General features: G+C 46.1%; 1 long non-coding RNA gene across 1 annotated transcript in view; it reads left to right on the top strand.

Annotated features, from left to right (window-relative positions):
* LOC107118810 overlaps positions 1-9,805 on the top strand; it is a 14,724-nt gene extending 4,919 nt beyond the window's left edge. Inside the window, exon 4 of the long non-coding RNA XR_001482782.1 lies at positions 9,180-9,805. This is a non-coding gene — a long non-coding RNA (uncharacterized LOC107118810). The remainder of the gene's footprint in view (positions 1-9,179) is intronic.
* The last annotated feature ends 12,032 nt before the right edge of the window (positions 9,806-21,837 follow it).

Raw genomic sequence — 21,837 nt, 5'->3', positions numbered from 1 at the left:
CGCCGCCTCTGCGAGGACAGATCTGCACGTTCTCCCCCCCCCCAACAGCTAGCAATCCAAAAGAGTCCAGTGGAGCCTGAGCAGTGAGTGTTGCCTTCTGACACACTTCCGGTGATGTCAGGGGGTGTGGCATATGCAAATGAGTTATGCTAATGAGCCCCTGCACCTCTTTTTCTACGAAATGACCTCTGGCGTGCGGGGTCTCAGCACTGCAACCCTAATCTGAGCGCCCACGTGCAGCTGGGTTTTTTTCCCCCCTGTAAAAAACCACAGTGGAAGATCCATTTACGGATCTCAAATATTAATGAGTAGTTTCCTTAACCTCCAGTGTTTCCTCCAAGGGGATCATGGCAGCATACATCATTTATCCTCTCAACAACCCTGAGGGATTGATTAGGCTGTGAGTATCAAACGGGGTTTGTCATCACCCAGGTCCTGTGGGGGTCCCCCTGGTTTTGAGAGCTCCAACTTGCTATCAGCCAACCGGCCAATGGGGAAGCCCCACCCCCAAGCCCGACCGCCGGCAGCCACCCACCTGCCTCCCCTCCTGCAAGTTTTAAAGGGCCCTTCAGCTGATTGGCGGGGGAGAACACGGCCCGCCGATCAGCTGGAGGGCCTTTTAAATCTTGCAGGAGGGGAGGGAGAGGGTCACGTGCCACCACCTCCCCCCCCCACTTCTTCCCAAAAACATTTAAAGGGATCCTGTTGCCACCCCTCCTGGAACGTCCCCCAGCGTCCCCTGCTGGGGACCCAGAAGGACCTGGCAACCAGCCCAGGGTCACCCATTGAGACTTATGGTGATTACAGCAAGGGTCGCCAACCTTTTTCAGTGCATGGGCACCTTTGGAAATCTGACACAGTGGTTGGCGGGGCAGAACGTACCCACTCTGGCCTGCAGGCCTCGTTTCTGCCCTGCCCCCCTAGGGGGCTCCCCAGTCCCTGGAGGGGCTTTTCCTTTTCTCTAGGGTAACCTGCCACCTCCACCTGATCAATTCAGGGATTTCTCACTGAGGGGATCAGGACCCTCTGCTTCCTTTCCCAGCTGCCAACAGGAACAGCTCCCTGCTTTCCCTCCTTTTCCTTCCCATGAACAGCTCCCTGCGCCCTCCCTCTCCTCTGCTGCCAACAGGAACAGCTCCCTGCCCTCCTCTAAGTGACAACCCTTCAGATCCTTCAAGAGAGCCATCCTGTCCCCCCCTCAGCCTCCTCTTCCCTAGACTGAACATTCCCAAGTCCCTCAGCCTTTCCTCCTAGGGCTTCTTGGTCTCCAGGCCCCTGATCATCCTCGTCTCTCTCCTCTGCACCCTGCTCCATTCCATCCACATCCTTTTTGAAGTGAGACCTCCAGAACTGCACACAACGCTCCAGGTGCCTTGCCACAGTGTCTTCCACTAGCCCAGTGCCTCGTGACCACAGGGACAGTCTACGGCTTTGTGTGCCCCTGGAGGAATAGCCAGGTGCCAACTGCTTGCCTCCCTCACCCGGGGGCTCCCTTTTTAAAACAGCATGTCCAAAATGGTAGAGGTCTGTATGGAACCGCTCCTCACATCAACCGTTTTAAAATATTTGTTTTAAAATATTTGTTTTAAAAGACCACTTCCCCATGAGTTCCAAGGTGATTCCTGCTCACATGGTAACCAAACCAGACATTGTATATAGGTGTTTTATTTCTAAAAAATTTAAAAAGCCAAATGATTAACTTCCCAGTACATTCTGTTAGGCCCAAGAGCGAAAAAATAACAAAACTAATTCACAACATAAAATATAAAATTCCTGCAGTGAAGATGGTAAATCTTCTATGAACAACCTGATAATAGGAAACAGAAGAATAATCAAATTATGGCAAAATACAGTGTATAAACGTAAGCATCGGGTACAGACTAGGGATGTGCATTCGGTTTGTCTGAACCGAATGCACCCCCGAAAATGGCCCATTTGGGCCCCTTTTGGGCTGCTGCGGGTCGATTCAGATTGTCTGATCTGAATCGGCTTGCTGCCGAATTGCCGCCGAATTTCTTTTTTCCCCACCATAGAGAACAATGGAAGGGATAGGGGCAACCTGTTTGAGGGCCCGTAGAATTGGACCCCCTGGTCCAATGTTCTTGAAACTTGGTGGGTGTCTTGGAGAGAGGCTCCAGCAGCTACCCTGTGAGTTTGGAGCCTCTCCTTCAAGCCCTGTCCTCTCCAGCCCCCTAGAATATACCCTATGTTTTCACCATTGACTTCAATGGCCCATAGGATATAATGGGGCCGAAACTGACATTCAGCTGGCCAAAAGTCTCCCAAATCCTGTACTGCCGAAATTGACATACAGGAGTCTTTCTGCCTGGCAAAATTGATTCTGCTGGCTTCGGCCGAGTCCAAATCCGGCCGGATTTTTTTTGTTTTTTGTTTTTGTTTTTGCAGACCTCTAGTACAGACATCAGGTAGATAGACAAAGGGAAAAACAGACGAGAGAGAAAAAAGGGAGCCCCTATGCCTAATTATAGAGTTTGGCCTACAGCATCAGATGATACACCAACCAATGAGACCCTTCTCCCTTAGGAATCTTCCAGAAAACACTCGCACATACTCCTCCTTCCCCTCCCCTCACATGCTTTGACCACAGCCAGGCCTGGTTTTCAAAAATAACTCCTAGTTAACAGGTTCCACTGCCCAACCTTGGAAGAGATAAGGACCTACCATTCCCAAGCCAGGGGCACCTGCTCCGCCCAACTGGGCCCTCTAAGACTCAAGTTAAGCCCTTGGTGGAGTAGGAATGAGGGTACAATTGCCTCACACTCTGAGTGTCTCAAGTGAATGAACCCTGGAGAAGCACTGCCAGTCAGAAGCGGTCTGATCTGGTAGAAGGAAGTTTCATACATTCATCCCGCTTTCAGATTGCCCAGGTTTGAAATGCCACAGCATTTCTTGCGGTTGTCGTTAACTAGGTATGATGCGGCCATTGTTCTGGGATTTATTTAGGGTTGCCAACCTCCAGCTGGTGGCTGGAGATCTCCTTGGATTACAACTGTTCTCCAGGCAACAGAGAACAGTTTACCCGAGGAAATGGCAGCTTTGGATGGTGGACTCTATGGCATTATGCCCCAGTGAAGTCCCTCCCCTCCCCAAGCCCCACCCTCCTCAGTCTCCACCCCCCAAATCTCCAGGTATTTCCCAACCTGGAGCTGGCAACCCTAACTGTATACTTTTTCCTAATCTCGCATGCAAATCCTTGAAGCAAAGACACTTGGATTACTACAACCAGTGTTCCCTCTAAGCTAGCTCACAGTTAGTGTGAGCTAGCTCACAGTTTTTCACCCTCTGGCTCACACATTTTGTCTTAGGTCAGGAAGGAGGGCTCCAGAGCAAACTATATGCAGTAGCCAAATCACCTGCCTGCTCACAACTTTAATGCCGGTAGCTCACAAAGTAGAATCTTTACTCACAGGGCTCCACAGCTTAGAGGGAGCATTTTCTTTTTGGCCCCCCAGAGGGGATTTTTTATTGCATTTTTTAATTAAACTACAACGAAAATAGGGAAAGGGGTCTACATTTAAGGAGAAAGAAAAGAATAACCACTACTAACTAAAAACCCAAGAGAGGAGATAATTACAACTGTTTTAGTAAAAAGTTTTTCTTAAAACGCTAGTATCTTTTGAACTTAGTCAGACATGCTAAGATATCTTTTAAGTCTTAAATTTAACTATTAGAGAAAACCCCCAGAGCATCTCATTATTAAAAACTATACTTTCAAAGGCACAAATCAGAGTCCTTCAGCCTTCATTTTTTCTTATCTTGTCTTTTCCTCAGTTTGTATAGACTTTTAGGGGCAGTCGCCCCTTTTTCAGAAAGAGAGTCCTCCCCGGAAGACCCCGAGTCCAACTCGCCACTGGACTTGCTGTCCTTCTCCTCTTTATCCGCCTCCTCTGGCTCACCCATCTGGATTCTCAAAACCTGCCGTGCTTTGGAAACAGAGTCAATCTTTTTTTTTTGTACTGAAGTTTGAAGGTTACGCCCTCCAGAGTTAACCACCTGTACACGATTGTATTTGATAGAAGAAAAAGAATTAACTCTTTATATTTCTTTCTCCGTTGTCTTATTTCAAGTATGATGTCTTTCAAAATTCTAATAGTATTGTCCCCAATTTTCAAAGGTGACCCTGCTGTCGTTTTCAGGATAGAATCCCTCATGTGCCTCTTCGAAAATCTGATTATTATTTCCCCAGGCAGATTATTTTTCTTTATGTATACAGACTAGGACCTGTACGCCACATCCATCTCACTCATAAGGTATTCCACCTTGAAATCTGTCACTGGGGCCAATGCTTCGCTCATTATTTGCTTCAGATTTTCACCTTTGGATTCTGGGACACCTTGGAATTGGAGGACCAGGTTTGCCTTCTCCATTTGCAGCTGCAAAAGTTGTTCTTCTGTGGAAACTTGCTTCTTTTCCAATTTTTGCACCTTTTTCTTTACCTTTTGAGTACTGGCATCAACTTCTTTCACTTTCTCAGCTGTTTGCTCCGTAATCTTAAGAGTCTCATTCAATTGTAGCTGCTGAGTAGTGATGCTTTGGTTCATCGTTGACAACTGTTCCTTGAGATTTGTCATCTGGTCCAGCAGGGGGCGCAGGGATTCTGCCAACTTTTCAGCCAGCTCGATGGTTCCTTCCGGGCGAGGGCTCTCAACTACTTTTGCTTTTGAAATCTTTTCTTTCTCCGTCCTCTTCCCCGCCATCTTTATGGATTGTTTACTCTCTGAAAGCTTGCTAAAGTCTCTGAATATGTGCTCATATGCTCATCCGCGCCCTAGTAAGTCTCTCCCAATAGATTTCAACGCTTTTACTTCCACTCCCCCCTCGGTTTTCGCTTTTTATTTCATGCGCATGGGAGGGGCCCCTCCCCTGCTCGCTTTACTCTCTAGTCCGTGGGGTGGGAGCTTTCTTTTTAGCTTGTCAATTGCGCTCTATTCCAACTCACAGCTCATGGTCGTTCTTTCGACCTCGCTGTAGCTCCGTTTAAACCGCTCGATCTCCAGCGCTTGTCCCGGCCAGCGTCACTAGTTCCATACGGACACACAGCAGGAGGACCGTCAGGACGGAGAAACCCCTCAATTCCCCAGCATCGTGCTGGCGAAGAGGCCACCTCTCAAAAGTCCCATGGCTAGGAGCCTTTCAACCAGGCTCCGGGGGGGTAGCGAGACGTCGCCCCCCCTTTCTGCTGGTGTGCAGATTTCATCCCTGGGAGGTCCGGGAGATGAGTCTGCTCAGTGTGTCGCCATAAACCGGAAGCAGCTTAGAGGGAGCATTGATCGCAACAGAGCTTTACTAATTTTTAAAACTGTTGTATGGTCTTATTTTCAACCAATTTATCATTTCTTTTTAACATGACTTCCTGTTAGCGTTCTTTTTTTGAGAGCAGAAAACCTGGCCTTTGTCAACAAGTGGTTTTAACCTGTTTACAGCCACAGTCAGCGAAAGCATTCCGCTGCATTAAGTGAAAAAAAGATTCCTAGTGGAATATTAACATGGCAAGATAATGGGTAGCAGGAACAGATAATTTCTTTTACAACTCTCCTGTTTCTTGTCTTCTGGCACTGGCTGATTGTTTTACGGTGCCATTTTAAGGTCACGTACCTCAGAGGAAACTCCTTTCAGATCCCAGATCAGTAGATCTTCCTCTAGAGCTGCACTCAAAATGAAATGCGGAGCCAAGAAGCTCGGAGTTGACAACCATGTGGCAATTTAAGTCTTCTTCTATAGAGATTACATGAACCTGGCATGCCTGAGTTAGTGTGAACTAGCTCACAGTTTTTTAGCCTCTGGCTTACACATTTTTGTCTTAGCTCAGTAAGGATGGCTCCAGAGCAAACTAATTTATGCAGTAGCCAAATCACTTGCTCACAACTTTAATACCAGTAGCTCACAAAGTAGAATTTTTGCTCACAAGACTTCACAGCTTAGAGGGAACATTGATGGTGACCATAGAGCTTTTGGCCAAATGCTAGAGCGTCCCCTGCATGACATGCCCGGCGCAATGATGCCACTTCTGGGAGGTCTCATTGTGGTGCATGCCAGAAGATCCAGGGGAGCAGGCTGGGGCGCCCCGTTGGCAGAAGGTAAGGACCTGCCAACCCTAACGTGATTCCTTTTGTTAGGACCAACCCAAAAGACACAAAACACTGTGTGAACATTGAAGCTTATCAGAACTCCTCATCTGGCTAGATATTGCAAATATTAAAAAATGAAGGCTGGAAAAAAAGCAGATTTTCCAGGTCAGGATCTAAGGATCCTGTCTTGTCAGCCTTTGGCGTCAGATGCTGACAGGCTCACAGACACTATTTTGAATGTTGTGGGTTATTCAGTGATCGCACTTGTGTTCTGGAAAGGAGAAACAAACAATGGAGGGCCATCTCACTGGGAAAAGTAGTTACCGCCCAGCAAGGTCCAGATGTCACTTAGAATCCCATGCAAGAAGCAGTTTCGGCCGCAAGGCAGCTTCATGTGTTCCTCGGACATCGCTATAAACCAAGTGGGAGCTTAAGACAAATCTCAGGGAGAGAAAAGACTGCAAAATCACCACCATCACCTCTAGCATAACTGCATGGGGTGCCTAAATTCTGGGGCTGACTGTGCAGCTGTCAGGAGTCTAGCATTCTGGTGCAATTCTCGTATAGCATCTAGATTGTCGGTTGGTGGTGCAGGATATTATTTATCTAGCTCTCACCTTGAGTGGAAAAAGCACAGCAGGGGGTATTCTTACCTCTCTGTCACCATGCTATATGGCAGGAGGCATTCAGGGTAATGATCTAGGCTGGGGAAAACAGCAGCAGGGAAGCTGCCAAGGTTGGCAGTGGCAGCAAGGAGACTGGCACCAGAGCAGCTGGCTCACTCAATAGGGTTGCCAGGTCTCTTCTTACCTGTGGCAGGGAGCTCCCAGCTCCTTATTGGGTAACCGCAGAGTTTCTCCTCGAATGCTAGAGTGTCGCTGTGCAACGGCCCAGCATGATGACATCACTACTGGTGACAGCATCGTGTCAGCAGCATCCCCATGGGCCAGCCGGTGGTGAATTGGGGCCCCCAAAATCAGGCGATCCCCTCCCCCCCCCGGGAGGGGGGATGACATCGCTATCACTCAACGACAGCCGGGCAGGGCCTGGCCTGGCAGCAGGCTGACTCGCCACTGGCATCCTGGGCCTGGACCTGCCCCCAGATGGGGAGGGGGAAGGAGAAGAAGGCTGCTCACAATTAGACCCACACAGGGCAGAAGTAGGATCCTTTGGTAGTCGTTGGGAAGCCCCATTGGTCCTGGCTGCAGTCAGGTAGGCAGGCCTTACCCCAGAGATAACGGGATTGGAAGAGCCAGGGGACATCCCTCCCCCAGGAAACCCTGGGAGACGAGGGAAGAGCTGGGGAGAAAGGGCCAGGCCACTTCCCTGGCCACGAGGAGAAGACCATGGCAACAAGAAGAGACAGAGCTGGGTGTGAGCAAATCCAACTCCTTCTGGTAACCGAGGGCTTTTCAAGGCCCGCCAGGAGAAAGGGGAATGCTTGAGGACACTATAAGTCCCTGGACTCTGTCCCTATGACAAAGTAGTCGGACTCTCTCATATACACATAATTTATTGACTCAGGCTGGGCACGCTGGACTAGATTGCTGTGCACCAATCACACTGGATGCACCCTGTGCACCAATCACCTAGCTAGGGCATGGAGGATTGAATCCAGAGGCTCCCCCTTTTAGGATTGCCAGCTCCAAGTCGGGGAATTCCTGGTGATTTGGGGGTGGAGCCTGGAGAGCACAGGGTGTGAGGAGGTGAGAGACCTTAGTGGGGTACTGTACTGGCTTACAGGCCCTGAGTATCAGGTGCCAGAATTCAGGAAAAGCACAGTCGTTCAGTCGAAGGTTGGAGGTCCAGAAGTCAGGCAAGGCAGAGTCTTTGGCTCCTAACCTGGAAAATCTGCTTTTCTCTATCATACACATTGCTTAACAGCCTCTCTTGGCTGGTTTTGTAGCCGTACGCCTAAGGATCATGCTTGTAACCAGTTGCTCAGAAGCAATCCTGCAACTACTCATCTTTGTTATCAGCAAGCAGCCGGTGTTGAGCCAGGAGGTGTGCACTTTGCCGTCTTGTCTGTAGCTCTGTTCTCAACCTCCGTCTGCGGCGCTCTAAGAGTGTAGGTGATACTGGTGGGCTGGGAATGGCCAACTGAGGTTCACCTGCTGAATCTGGGCTGGAGGATGTCAAGGTGGCTCTGCACCAGTTGTTGGCTGTGAATCCTGACAAGCCTGCAGCTCATTTTCCTGCTGGTCAGCTTCTGTTAACTCAAGGCGCCTCCTCTCCAGAGGAGTCCTCACTATCACTGAACCCTGGCTGACTCACAACAGGTACAATGCCATAGAGTCCACCCTCCAAAGCAGCCATTTTCTCCAGGGGAACTGATCTGTGTACTCTGGAGATCAATTGTAATTCCAGGAGATCTCCAGGCCCCTGTCAGCAAGCTGCCATTCCTAACAAAATGTCCGATTCCCCATGCATTCGAAATAAATCCACGTTTGAAGAACAAAGTTAAATTTATTATAAAGCGATGGTTAGATCAGGAACACAAGAATTGTTAGGAATGACTACAAGCCTCATAGGGAAACATAATAAAGGAACTTGAACCAGGTTAGGGCCAATGAGTCCACTTCCCGCTGTAGGGAAGGCAGATAAAACTAGTGCCCAATTCCTTGGGAACACAACGGTTCTACAACATAAACACAAGTTCAGTTCTCAGGCATGAGATACATAATAAGCTAAGCAACGCCATAACTCCATCCCACCTCCAGCTGGTTGACCTTGAGCAGTTCCGCAGATGTAGCAAGCAAAAGACAGTAAACACCTACACAGGAGAATACAGGGGGGGATGGACAGGGCACAATGTAATATGCAGAAAAGAACACACCACCTTATGGCAGCTTGCTGACAGCCCCTCACCTGGAGGCTGGCAACCCTACACCTTTCTCCTTGCACTGCTGACAACTGGTGTTAGGACAGATTACCTCTTTGTCAGTCCTGCATGAACAGCTTCCCACTGTTTATTAGGAATCTTTGAATCAAGGGTTTGGATGCTGGTGTCATCTTTGAATGGGTAAGCGCCTTAACATATTTGTCCTCATTCACATCCAGATATTGACTTCATATTATTGTGCTTTGCAGCAGTCTTTCAGCCCCCTGCATTATCATTGCCCGAAGAAGCTCAAGCTGAACATTCTTCCACAGAAGAAAATACTAATGAGACCAGCTCAGCCCAGCAAGAAGAGCCTACTGTTACAAATAATTCAGAAGATAATGGCCTAGGTTCTCAAGGGACTTGCTCCAGCAGCTGAAAATATGGTTTCCCCAAAAAGCATCTTTCTGATGGCATCCAAAGAAAAAAATCATCCCTCCTTTTCAGGCAGTGGCAGAAGGCCCCCTACATTTTTCATGGGGGTGGAGGAAAAGATCCGTGTTGCACTGCAGAAGCGGGTTGTGATGCCGACAAAGCACTCCATGCTCCCCACAGTCTTGTTTGACGGAGTTTGGAGCAGCTTTGAAGACTTCACCCAAAGTTTGTTGGCCAAGATGAAAGACTGATTCTGGGAAGAAAGGCATTTAAACATAGGGGTCTCCTTCAGCAATCAAGTTAATTTATTCTCAAATTCAGAAACTGTCTAGAGGTGAAATTAATCAGCGGGGAAAGGGATTTCTGTTCCGTTTAAAAGTGATCAGGAGGGTTTTTTTCCCATTAAGTGACCTAATTTGGATTTATCAGGACTTGCCTAGACAATCAATCAAAACGTATGCGCACCTCATTTTAGGTTTCGTGGGATGCCAAGCGCAACTGCGGTTTCTAAAGCAACAGCATGACATCTTTTGCACATGGAAGAGACAAGTGGTAACAATATTCCCTCTAAGCTGTGGAGTCCTGCGAGCAAAAATTCTACTTTGTGAGCTACGGGCGTTAAAGTTGTGAGTGAGCAATTTGGCTACTGCATAAATTAGTTTGCTCTGGAGGCAAAAAATGTGTGAGCCAGAGGCTAAAAAACTGTGAGCTAGCTCACACTAACTCAGCTTAGAGGGAACACTACCGGGAGATCGTCTTCCCTGCATTTTGGAAAATTAAGAAAGGCAGTTGCTTAAAGAACTGTGGAGGAAAGAAGTGATTAACACTACTCTGGGAACTGAAGGGAATGCTCAAAAAATCATCACGCTGTCCACAGAATGGCTGAGCATTGCTCCTGGGGAAGGAGGCAGCCTTGCTTGTTTTTACAGTTTCTAAAGAGCTTACATGAGTATTCTTGCACGTCCATCAGTAAAACAATGCAAACACTTTTACCATTTCAGTTTTAAAAGTCTGAACAGTGAGGAGAAAATGACATCAAATCTCCAGTTGGTTTCATAAAGAAACATCTTGTAAGTATTCAGGCACTTGCCTAAAAAATGCTCCCTTAAAGCCCTTGTAGCTGTAGCTGAAGAAATACTCGCTGGCCCTTTCCTGGAGGTAAAATATTATCGGTTGTCTCCACCAGGGGGTACTATTGATGCTGCTGGGGAAAACCCACACATATCCCAAGGAATGCATGGGTTTCCTTAAACAGCACCCCCAGGAACAATGCTCCCTCTAAGCTGTAGAGTCTTGGGAGCAAAAAGTCTACTTTGTGAGCTACTGGCATTAAAGTTGTGAGCGAGCAACTTGGCTACTGCATAAATCAGTTTGCTCTGGAGCCATCCTTCCTGAGCGAAGACAAAAATGTGTGAGCTGGAGGCTGGAAAACTGAGTTAGCTCACACTAACTCAGCTTAGAGGGAACACTGCGCCAGGAACCATTTCAGGTTGGGAAAATGGCAGAGAGAATGGCTGAAACCCCTTCTCCATGTGCACCGTGGCCCCGATCTCAACTGGGAGTTGCCCGCACAGGAATTGAGGAGAACCCACAACTCCCACCGGATTGTGTTACATCGGACACCAGGTGGGGACATGGATGCAGCCAATGTGAAAAGGCCTTTAAATTCCATGTAAAGGTACAGACATTTTTTCAGAGCAAAACCCCTGGAATAATCCCAACTGAGATGAAATTGAAGGGATCAACTCATCCTTCTCCTGCAGCGCTTTCAACCAATTCCACACAAATGCTCCTGAAGAAGACGAAGCGGCACCTTGGAAGGCCATGGGCTGATGCACAAGCTCTTGGGCCTCCGTACTGCAGCCGATACCCTCCACTAGGCAAAAGGAATTTCTCATAAAGTGTACTTCTCTTGCTCTGCTTTGTATACAATAGTAAATTAAAATTATTTTTCTATGGGTATAAATGTGCTGCCTAATCTGAATGTTATATCCCCCCCCCCCAGGTTCTTGTAATAAGTCCACTTTTCACCCCATACCTTGCTGTTGGAACCAATCTATTTATTTATTTTATTTTTTTATTTACATTCGACTTGATATCCCGCTCTTGTCCCATGGTTAGGGTCTCAGAGCGGCTTACAGGGTTTTCTGGTGCAAATCACCCTTGTTCCCTAGCTAGGGCCACAGTGTATGAAGGGGGGTGGGGCAACCTACCGGCACCCCCTCTGTGGTGGCTATTGTTGGTGTTTCTTCCGTCAGCTCGGCATGGTCGGGTCTCTGGGCCAAGCGGGGTTGTTCTTCTCTGGCGTTCCTTCTTCGGCGTTCTTCTAACCTTTATGCAAGGACGTACGATAAGAAGAAGAAAAACCAGGGAAACATTTTAAGTTGCCTAAAGGTAAAGGTAAAGGCTTCCCTTGCTTGAAAGCCAGTCGAGTCCGACTCTAGGGTTGCGGTCAATGTTCCCTCTAAGCTGTGAAGTCTTGTGAGCAAAACTTCTACTTTGTGAGCTCCTGGTATTCAAGTTGTGAGCAAGCGATTTGGCTGCTGCATGAATCAGTTTGCTCTGGAGCCATCCTTCCTAAGCCGAGACAAAAATGTGTGAGCCGGAGGCTAAAAAACTATGAGCTAGCTCACACTAACTCAGCTTAGAGGGAACCCTGGTTGCAGTGCTCATCTCCGTTTCAAAGCCGAAGAGCCAGCGCTGTCCGAAGATGTTTCCGTGGTCATGTGGCTGGCATGACTAAACAAGGCGCACGGAACGCTGTTACCTTCCCACCGAAGCGGTACCTATTTATCTACTTGCAATGTCTTGCTTTCAAACTGCTAGGTTGGCAGGTTGCCTAGCGATGAGAAAAAGAGAAAAGTGAATAGATGTATATAACAAGCAGCATCCACTTCTCATTTCTGGCTCCACTAGGAAAGACTATGGCCCTTTCCGCGCACACTCCTCTTAATCCATGTTCACCGCAGTGTCCTCCAAGCAATTCCGCACTAAAATCAAATTCAACCTTCTTTTTAATCCAGGTTTCTCCCCCCCTTTCTGTACTAAAATCAAGTTCAATCTTTTTATTCCGGGTCCCCCCCCCCATTCTGCATCACATGACCTCCCTTCAGTGGGTCAGCCCGGTTTCAGCCTGCTGTTGCCCCGGGTTATTTGGATGCTCAAGCACGGGAAGGTACGGGGGGGCTGCAAAGGAAAGGAGCATGGTTGGCTGCCTCCTGCCATGGATGGCAGGATTGTGCCAGAAGCAGCCCCCCTGAGAAAAACACTGCCCCCCCCCAGCAAAAAGTTGTTAGCTACAGGGCTGGAGCCAATCCATCTCATGCTGGGTCTTCCTCTTGTCCTGCTGCCTTCAACTGTTCTCGACTCGAACACTGAGAAACTCCTGCAAATGCAGAAGGGACCGGCAGCTCTGTTAAGTGCTGTCAAGTCACTGCAGACTTATGGCAACCTATGAATGAATGACCCCCAAGACGTCCTGTCAGTAACAGCCTTGCTCCGGTCTTCCCAACTGGAGGGCCTTCGTGGTTTCCTTGAGTGAGCCAATCAGGGCCGTAGCTACCATGGGGCCCGCCCCCGACGGTTTTTATGGGCCCCTCCCTCAGTCCTCGGCTCCCCTCCCTCCCCCACGGCCCCCTCACCCACTTTTTTATTTTGTTCTCCTGTGCCCCGCATCGACTCAAAAAGGTGCAGGCCGTGGTGGGACTTTGATTGCTACTATTTGGCTTCCCCCTCCCACTGACTTCTCCTTTCTTTCTGGGCTGGTGCGTTGAGGGCTCACGTTTTCATTAGGTGCGTTAGCCATGGAAACGTGCCTTCGCGTCTGCTCTTAGGAAAAGATTGACCACAGGTTATGCTCCTCATCACTCTGAACTCTCTAGACCTGCCATGGGATCGGGGTCTCATTTCTCGCCATCAAAAGCATCTAATCCACGTTCCTGATGCTTTGAGACAAGGTTCATTGCCGCAGAGTGGAAAGGGCGGCAGGTTTGTCCCCAGTGAGGATAACGAAGCCTGGGACACCTAATTGATGGCAGGGTTGCCTCCGGAGTGACGCAGGGCGCCCCCTCCCCCCCCCAAATCCAGCAGTCTGTATCTTTCGGAGGCGGGAGGTCACCAGCAGGGGTCATTTCCTGCAAGAGCGCACAGGAGCGGAGCTCCAGCAGTAAAGAGCCCAGGGGGCGGGCACATGTGACAAGCCCCACCCCCTGCTCCCAGCAGCCCTCAGTCAAAGCAAGAAGCAGCCAGGTAAGTTGCAGAGCCCTCCGGCCCAAAACAGTCCAGTGGCACCTTTAAGACCCAAGTTTTATTCAGGTACAAGCTCTCCCTCCTCTGCGAGGACAGATCTGCACGTTCTCCCCTCCTCCAAATAGCTAGCAATCCAAAACAGTCCAGTGGAGCCTGAGTGGTGGGTGTTGCCTTCTGACACACTTCCGGTGGTGTCAGGGGGTGTGGCATATGCAAATACGTTGTGCTAATGAGTTATGCTAATGAGCTCCTGCACCTCTTTTTCTACGAAATGACCCCTGGTCACCAGGGAGTTTCAATACAGGCGGCCAAAGTCCCAGACTCGCATAAACCACTCCCCGCCCAGCAGAATCTCACACCTCTCCAACAGCATGTAGGCAGTGCTCAAGCACGGGAAGGTACGGGGGGGCTGCCTGGTGCTAACCTTCCCTTTTGAGTGCAAAGGAAAGGAGCATGGTTGGCTGCCTCCTGCCATGGATGGCAGGATTGTGCCAGAAGCAGCCCCCCTGAGAAAAACACTGCCCCCCCCCAGCAAAAAGTTGTTAGCTACAGGGCTGGAGCCAATCCATCTCATGCTGGGTCTTCCTCTTGTCCTGCTGCCTTCAACTGTTCCTAACATGATAGTCTTTTCTATTGAGCCTTGTCTTCTCATTAGGTGACCTAAGCATGATAGCCGGATCATTTTAGCTTCAATGGAGAGTTCAGGATTGATTTGATCTACGAGCTAACTATTTGCCCTTTTTGGAGGTGCCTCCTCCAACACCACATTTCAAATTAATCTCCTTTCTTCCTGTCAGCTTCTTTCATTGAAAGTGCAAAGAAATTGGGGCTTCCGGTCGGGTGGTAATGGTGAATTGACACATTCTGTGAGTCGGCAGAGTGGACGGCATCTGTTTTTGACAGTTTGGGCAATCTAGCCCAACGCAGCAGCCCCCAGGCAGGGGGATCTGACAAGCAAGCAACTTGTTCCAAGTGGGAGTTGAGTTTGGCGTGTTACCAGCCTCGGAGGAGGCTTACGGCGCGCTTTGAACTCCTCCCCCGAAGCGGACGTTTGCATTCCAGCTCTATAACAGATAGCCGAGCTGATTTATCAGCATAAATCCATCATCGCCCGATTTCTTAAGAATGAAGGAACAATAGATCGAATAAGAAGCAGTGCGAAAACCCGAAGATTAACAAGAAAGGTAACAAAGCCGTTTTGCTTACCGGAGAAAGGCTTTAGTGAAGTATGAATTAAGCGGTCAAGCGCAAAAAGACTTTCCGAATATAACCTGTTCATTTCCGAGTTTAAAAAACGTGCATCAAAGCGTAAAATTAGAAAAAAATAGACTTTGTTTATCATTCCTGTGGTTAGTGAGAGACAAAGAGTGGCGTTTTGAGACTGAAATTGACGTGAAAAATCGCGAGAGTTACCCAGAAGGTGCTACAGGAATTCTGGTCCGGCTGGACTAAGTGACTGTAGAAGACAACGGTGGGGCCAGAGTGGACTGGGAGAACCGGAAGAAGATCGGAGTAGTAAAAGAGCTGCAACGGAAGATCGAACAAGTGAAAAGTTGAAATCCAGGAAGTGGAAATTGAACCTACTCTAGCCAGAAAATCATAGAGGAATCGCGCCCGCCATTTTGTGGAGGACCAAAATTTTAAAATGCAAAATTAAGCTTAAAAATGCGAAGAAATGAAAATTAAATGGAGCGATTTGATTAGGCGCATCTAGAGGAGTTGATTGATATCAAGATTGAAGAATTTGGCTGAAGTTGTTTTTTTTAAAGTTTCAAAACGGATTTAAGACAGAGAAAGAGAGCAGAATCTACTTCAAGTCCGAGGATGGCTGGTAAGGATAAGGATAAGAAGGGATGGCAGGCTGCAATAGAAGCGATGGAGAGGAGAATGATAGACGCAATTCAAAGCCTGGGAAAACAAGTGGAGCAACAACTACAAGCACAGATGGAGCAATTGGAAGAAGTGCAAGAGAAAAATAGGGAGGCAATGAAACAACTGGTTGTAGCAGAAGTGGCAGAAGTTAAAAAAAAGTCACAGAGGTTAAAAAAGAAGTGCAAAGTCTGGTAACTAAATCAACAGAGATGGAGCAAAAAACACAAGATATGGATAAAAAGTTGGAAGTAGCAATACAGGAAAACAAAAGATTAGAATCTGTAATGGAATACAGAGGAATGCAAAATTATCTGAGACTGCATGGAATTGAAGAAATATTGGAGGAAAATATACGCCTCAGAGTGATTACAGCTTTGACTGAATATTTGGGAGAAGATCAAGGAGACATGGATTCTGGATTTGACCTGATTTACAGAGTGAATTCACCATATGCGGAAAAGAAAGGTTTACCAAGGGATGTGATTGTGCAATTTGTTACAAAGAGGATGAAGGAGGATATTTTTAAGAAACAATTTACACAGCAGTTGGAGATAGATGGGGAAAAAATTGCAATAATGAGAGAGCTTCCAAGAGCAATTTTGCAGGATAGAAAGAAGTTCAAGAAGTTGGCAGACAAATTGAGACAACTCAACATTAGATTCAGATGGGAAATACCACAAGGACTATCTTTCAATTACCATTCGTTAAGATACACAATCAAGACCTCAAATGACATGTTTAGGTTCAAGGCGGACAATTTAGAGGACTTTGGTGACATATAAACTCAAGCATTATGGATTACAAATTTTTATCTTGGAATGTGAATGGACTTAATTCGCCGAGTAAAAGAAAATTAATAAAGCATTGGCTAGAGAAACAAAAGTGTAACATAATATGTTTGCAAGAAACACATATCAGAAAACAGGACAATAAATTTCTGATAAACAAAAAATTAGGAGAAGAGTTTTGTGCATTGGAAAGAAAAAAGGTACTGTGATTTATGTAAAAAAGGAACTACAGCCAAAAGAAATTTTTAGTGACAAGCAAGGAAGGTATGTAGTGGTGGAAGTTTTGATGCACCAGAAGAAAACCAAGGATTAAAATGAAGATTCTGTGTGATGCGAAAGAAAGGGGAGGTTTTCAGTTACCCAATTTGAGATTATATCATGAAGCGGTCTGTCTGACATGGTTGGAAAAGTGGGTTAACTTACAAGATAGAAAACTGTTGGCGTTAGAGGGACATGATTGTAGATTTGGGTGGCATGCCTATTTATGGTACGATAAAGTAAGAATGGATATGTTTTTTAAGCATCACTATATAAGACGATCACTGTTTGAGACTTGGATAAGATATAAAAGGTTCTTTTTTGAGGACCGACCTTTGTGGATTGTACCAGCTGAAGTAATTAAACCATTTACTAGACATAAAGGCGAAGACTGGCTGACTTATAGAGACATTGTGGACATAGAAGGAGGAAAATGTGTGATTAAATCTAGAGAAGAGTTGGATTTTGAATATGATTGGTTAAATTATAGACAGATATATGATTTGTTCATGACAGATAAAAAAGATATGGTTTTAGGGAAAAAATAATGAAATAGAAGTTGTATGGGTTGAACAGGGGGAAAAAATGATCTCAAAATATACAAAGTGTTGTTAAAATGGTATACAGAAGACGAAACGGTAAAAGAGCAAATGATAAAATGGGCTATAAACATGAACAAAGAAATACCTATGTCATCTTGGGAATGTCTGTGGAAAAAATCTTTGAAAATCTCTACTTGTATTAATGTAAGAGAAAATTGTTACAAAATGATGTATAGATGGTATATGACATCAAAGAAAATAGCTAATATGAATGAAAGTATGTCTAATAAGTGTTGGAAGTGTAAAAAACATGAGGGTTCCTTCTATCACATGTGGTGGACTTGTGAAAAGGCTGCAGACTATTGGACAAAAGTCCCCTGCGAAATGCAAAAGATCTTGAAAGATCTTGAAATCGACATTTAAGAAGGAACCTGAAATATTGTTGTTAGGTCTTAAGATGGAAGAAGTAAATGTGACAAAAAGAACATTATTGTGGTATTTGATTACCACAGCTAGAATGACATATGCACAAGCATGGAAACAAGATAGAATACCAGAAATCTGGGAATGGATTTAAAAAGTGCTTTTTATGGCTGAAATGGACAAATTGACACGGAAACTCAACAATAAAGAAGACCATGAATTTACCGAGGAATGGACTGATTTTAAAGAATATGTTGAAAAACACTGGGATGTAAAAGACAATCTACTTTGCTTTGACAATTATGAAGAACAGTATGTATTAGATTGAAAAGATAGAATTGTTATGAAGTTACCGGTTAAGAAAATTGTTTAGAGAGGGTTTTGAAAGAAAGTGAATATAAATCTGGTTTTTATAAGGGGGTGGGAGCACTGCGGGAGGCCAAGAAGGGGGGGGGGAGGAGATAATAGAAATGGATATATGTTGAAACTATGAAATGTAATTCTTGTAGATTGATGATATATCCCATCAATAAAAAGTGTTTAAAAAAAGAAAGAAAGTAAGTGCAAAGAAATTAGTGCAAAGAAATTAGTGCATTGGCAGATGGGCAGACAGGATGTCACTACAAATATCCAAAATCCCCACTGGTGGACCTCCTGATGGCACTGGTATTTCTGGCCACTGTGTAATACCGAGTGTTGGACTGGATGGGCCTTTGGCCTGATCTAACATTGGCATCTCTTATGTTCTTATGTTCTTAATCCACCACTTGGAATAAACTCCAAGTTGACATCATTAGAGAACCCGCCCAGGGGCCACTCCATTTTCCAGACACTGGGTTGAGGCCTAGGAATGTATTTTGTTTAGGGCTACCAAATTCAAGGTGGGGACTGGGCAGCTTTGGAGGGTCGACTGTGTGGTATACCATAGAGTCCAGGAGAAATGGAAGTGCCTCCCCGGGTACTGCTTGCAAATTTACAGGAAATTCCCAAACTCCAGTTGGCAAACCTAATTTTGTTACACAAGTCAACAACCTCCTCCTCGTTTCACTTCATAATAAAACCAGCCCTACCTAATGGAAAGCATTTTGTTGTTATAGAGCTTGTTGCTACTGTAGCAATAAGGAAAAACTGAGTGTGTAGTAGCTCCAGGGAGAAGCCAGGAACTAGGCAAGTGTTTCGATTTCTCATCAGCTGGGGCCGGAGCGGAATGAGAGAAGGCCAAGGCTGAGAGAACTCTGTAAAATAGTTATTAACATAAAGTTTAAAGTCTGTTAAAAGACAGAGACTGTTTGCGTATATAGAAATAACACACCTTGAAACATGGTGGCAGCAGTGGCTGGATCCTAGACAGAAGATCAGCAACAATCAGTGAGTAGAACTGAAAACAAAAGGAAAAGGAAAACACGAGAAAATAAAGAGATGGAAAATTGGAAGGTCTGAAACCACCAGGGAGATTGAACCTCCAAACCTTGAACTTAGCCCAGGTATGGAAGACCTGGAAAACGGAGTTTAATTTCTATGTGGACAGTGCAAGTGAAACTGTTTCCATCCTTAATTGCAGAAACAGAGACATGACTGCGGTCACACACTTTAAATCTACTTTCAATCCACCAGTTCACACAGTAAAATCCAGTTGGAAAGTGGATTGAAAGTGGGTTATTTAGTGGGGGTGACCACAGCCATTGTGTGTAAACTTTCTCCAAGCACAGCATCATCGCTCTGCAGTATTGGCCCGTTTTGACATTCATTGCGACCCCAGAAAGAATGAAACGGTAGAAAGGGACATTTTTTTAAAACCTTGACTCAAACTGTGGGGGAAGGTGTCGATGAGTATTGGACAAGTCTGCAAATGCTAACAGCCAGCTGCAACTTTGGAGATATTAAACTCACTGATGAGGGACATGGTAGGGTGTGGAATTCAGGACACCCAGCTGAGACCCAGCTGAGCTCTGAGCAGGAGCAGGAGGCAGAGGTGCTAGAGGGTGAGTGTTTTTTTACTTGCTTTCAGCTGAGGGGATTTCAGCTGAGGATATTGTGCAGGAGAACTGGTCTGTCACAGCAGGACCAGGGGGTGTGACGCAAGCAAGCGAAAGTCCAGAAGCAGTCCGAGGTCAAGCCGAGCAAATCAGGCAGCGAGGTTCAAACAGGTTTAAATCACAGTCCAAAAGCAGGGTCAGACATACCAGAGTTTTAAGTCCATAAATCACAACGATACCAGAGGAGTCAGAGATGAACGCAGAGTCAACGAAGCCAAGGGTCAAAAGCCGAGGATCAAGCCGATAATAATATGACTGCTGGCAACAGACTTGCATATATACAGTGCTAGCTAATCAACTCATTAGCTAGCCAGGAGTGAGGACAGGATCCTGTCAGTAATCAGGGCTAAGAGATCTTCTGGCACGCATGCGTGCATTCTGCCTTCGCTCTCTCAGCTGTTGTCTTCTTACATTCCTGAGCCTGGTTACAGGTGGAGGCGAGTCTGATGATGAATTACTGGGCTGCAGCAGAGACTGATCCCTTGCAGGTGTTCCCTGGGAGGCTCTATCCTCCTCACCACTTAGATAGCTTTCAGCTACAGGATTTGCCTTTCTGCTGCAGTACTGTCCTCAGGAGCCTGTAAGTCCACAGGCTCCTGGCTGGCAGGTGCCTCCTCAGGGGCATCAGCAAGGGCAGGCATGACATCAGCAGGGGCAGGCATGACATGGTCTGGGACTGGTCTGGGAGGGTGTGAAAGTACTTAGAGTTGTTGCAGAGTCCTGGCTGCTTGAGAGAGGGAGAGGAAGGAGCATTGTTTGACTGTGATTAACTGTACTTTAGTATTTAAGAAACCACCTTGACAGAGGCACGAGCTGAAGGGCGAGCTAAAGGGCTCTTTGCCTGTGGCTCTGAGCCTAGAGATGCCCAAGAGCCAGAAAGCAAAGTTCTTATTCCTTCTACGTGCCTTACCCATTCAAATCACAAGAAAAGAGCTAACCCACTGGCAGACTGCGTTTCTTCAATTCTTTTGGGACTATAAAACACCTAGAATCAGTTTCAAAACATTGAAACGCTCAAAAATGGAGGTATGGATTTTCCGGACCTAGTCTTATATTATGAAGCCATACAATTATCATCTCCAGTACAGATTCTAACAACAGACAATCCACCACGATGACAACATATTGAAGAGAACATCTGTGACTCAACACCCCTGGGTGATGTCATATGGTAGAAACCCAAAGACAGAAGTGGAAAGGAAAAACCATCCCAAGCATATCTGACTGGCAAAACAAATTATGGGAACATTTTATATATGGGAAAATGACTTATCAACAAACACAAGAGAATGCAAAAGTCTTTCAAGCCGTTTGGTTCCTGGTGGTTCAATACCTTGCAGAAGGTGAAATCATCCCCAAAAATGAGCATCTTAAAAACTTACTGAATTTTTGAAACAGATGACACACCAGTGCTGTAGAAATTGATAAAATGTATAATTCTGTTATGTAATATGTTAATTCCACAGTTGTTATGTAAATCGTCATTGCTATAGTCTAATTGCTATTATTTTGTATGAAAAAATAACTTTAAAAAATTGAATTAAAAAATAAATAAATTGCAGTAGTCATCATGGTGGAAACTGGTGGGGGAAGATTACACCGAGAAAATCAACAAGAATCTTTGGTGGGTGGAAAACAGTACAGCTTTTCAAATTCAGAGAGTATCCACTAAGGAGGATTTCAATTTTTCATTCCTGCGTTTTTGAGCTAAAAGTTTCTGTTCCAGTTGTGCTGCTTCTTTGTGCATTTCCTTATTTCCCCATACTGTTCTTTTGGTATGGCATTACTCCCCGACGCATCCTACTTCCATTCAGAAGGGACAAAGCTAGCAAAGGCTGTGAGGAGGAGAAGTGGTCCAACAAGCTGAGAAATGGCTGGAACACCACCATGATGTCATCTCCAGGTGCCACATCCCACTGAAGTGGGGAGAAACAGTTGTGTGACACTGTTGCCTCAGCAACAAGAAGCAAATGGGTGCTGTCCCTTCAGAATTGGCACTCAGGACAGATGCCAGGACAAGGGAGATAACAAGCCCTACAACTTCATGGGAAGTGGGTGGGCCTACTGTTTCGCTCAGGAGTGGCCAAACCTGCTTAATGTAGCAGCCACACAGAATAAACATCAGATTTTGAGAGCTGCAAGACATGAACAAATATTACACACATGTCTTAATTGAAAAACATGCAAATTTGCTTTTTATTAACATTAAAATAGACTGTGTGAAAGAGCCACATGCGGCCCCCGAACTACAGTTTGGCCACCTCTGGTTTAGCCCATTATCTGACATTTAAGTTCTGGCTCCTGGCTGGCCAGAACCAACACTTC

This window comes from Gekko japonicus, unplaced genomic scaffold (assembly GCF_001447785.1).
Source record: "Gekko japonicus isolate JY-2015 unplaced genomic scaffold, Gekko_japonicus_V1.1 scaffold91, whole genome shotgun sequence".
Lineage (NCBI taxonomy): Eukaryota > Metazoa > Chordata > Lepidosauria > Squamata > Gekkonidae > Gekko > Gekko japonicus.
Note: the sequence above shows the minus strand (reverse complement) of the source record. Positions and strands in the feature narration are given on the sequence as shown.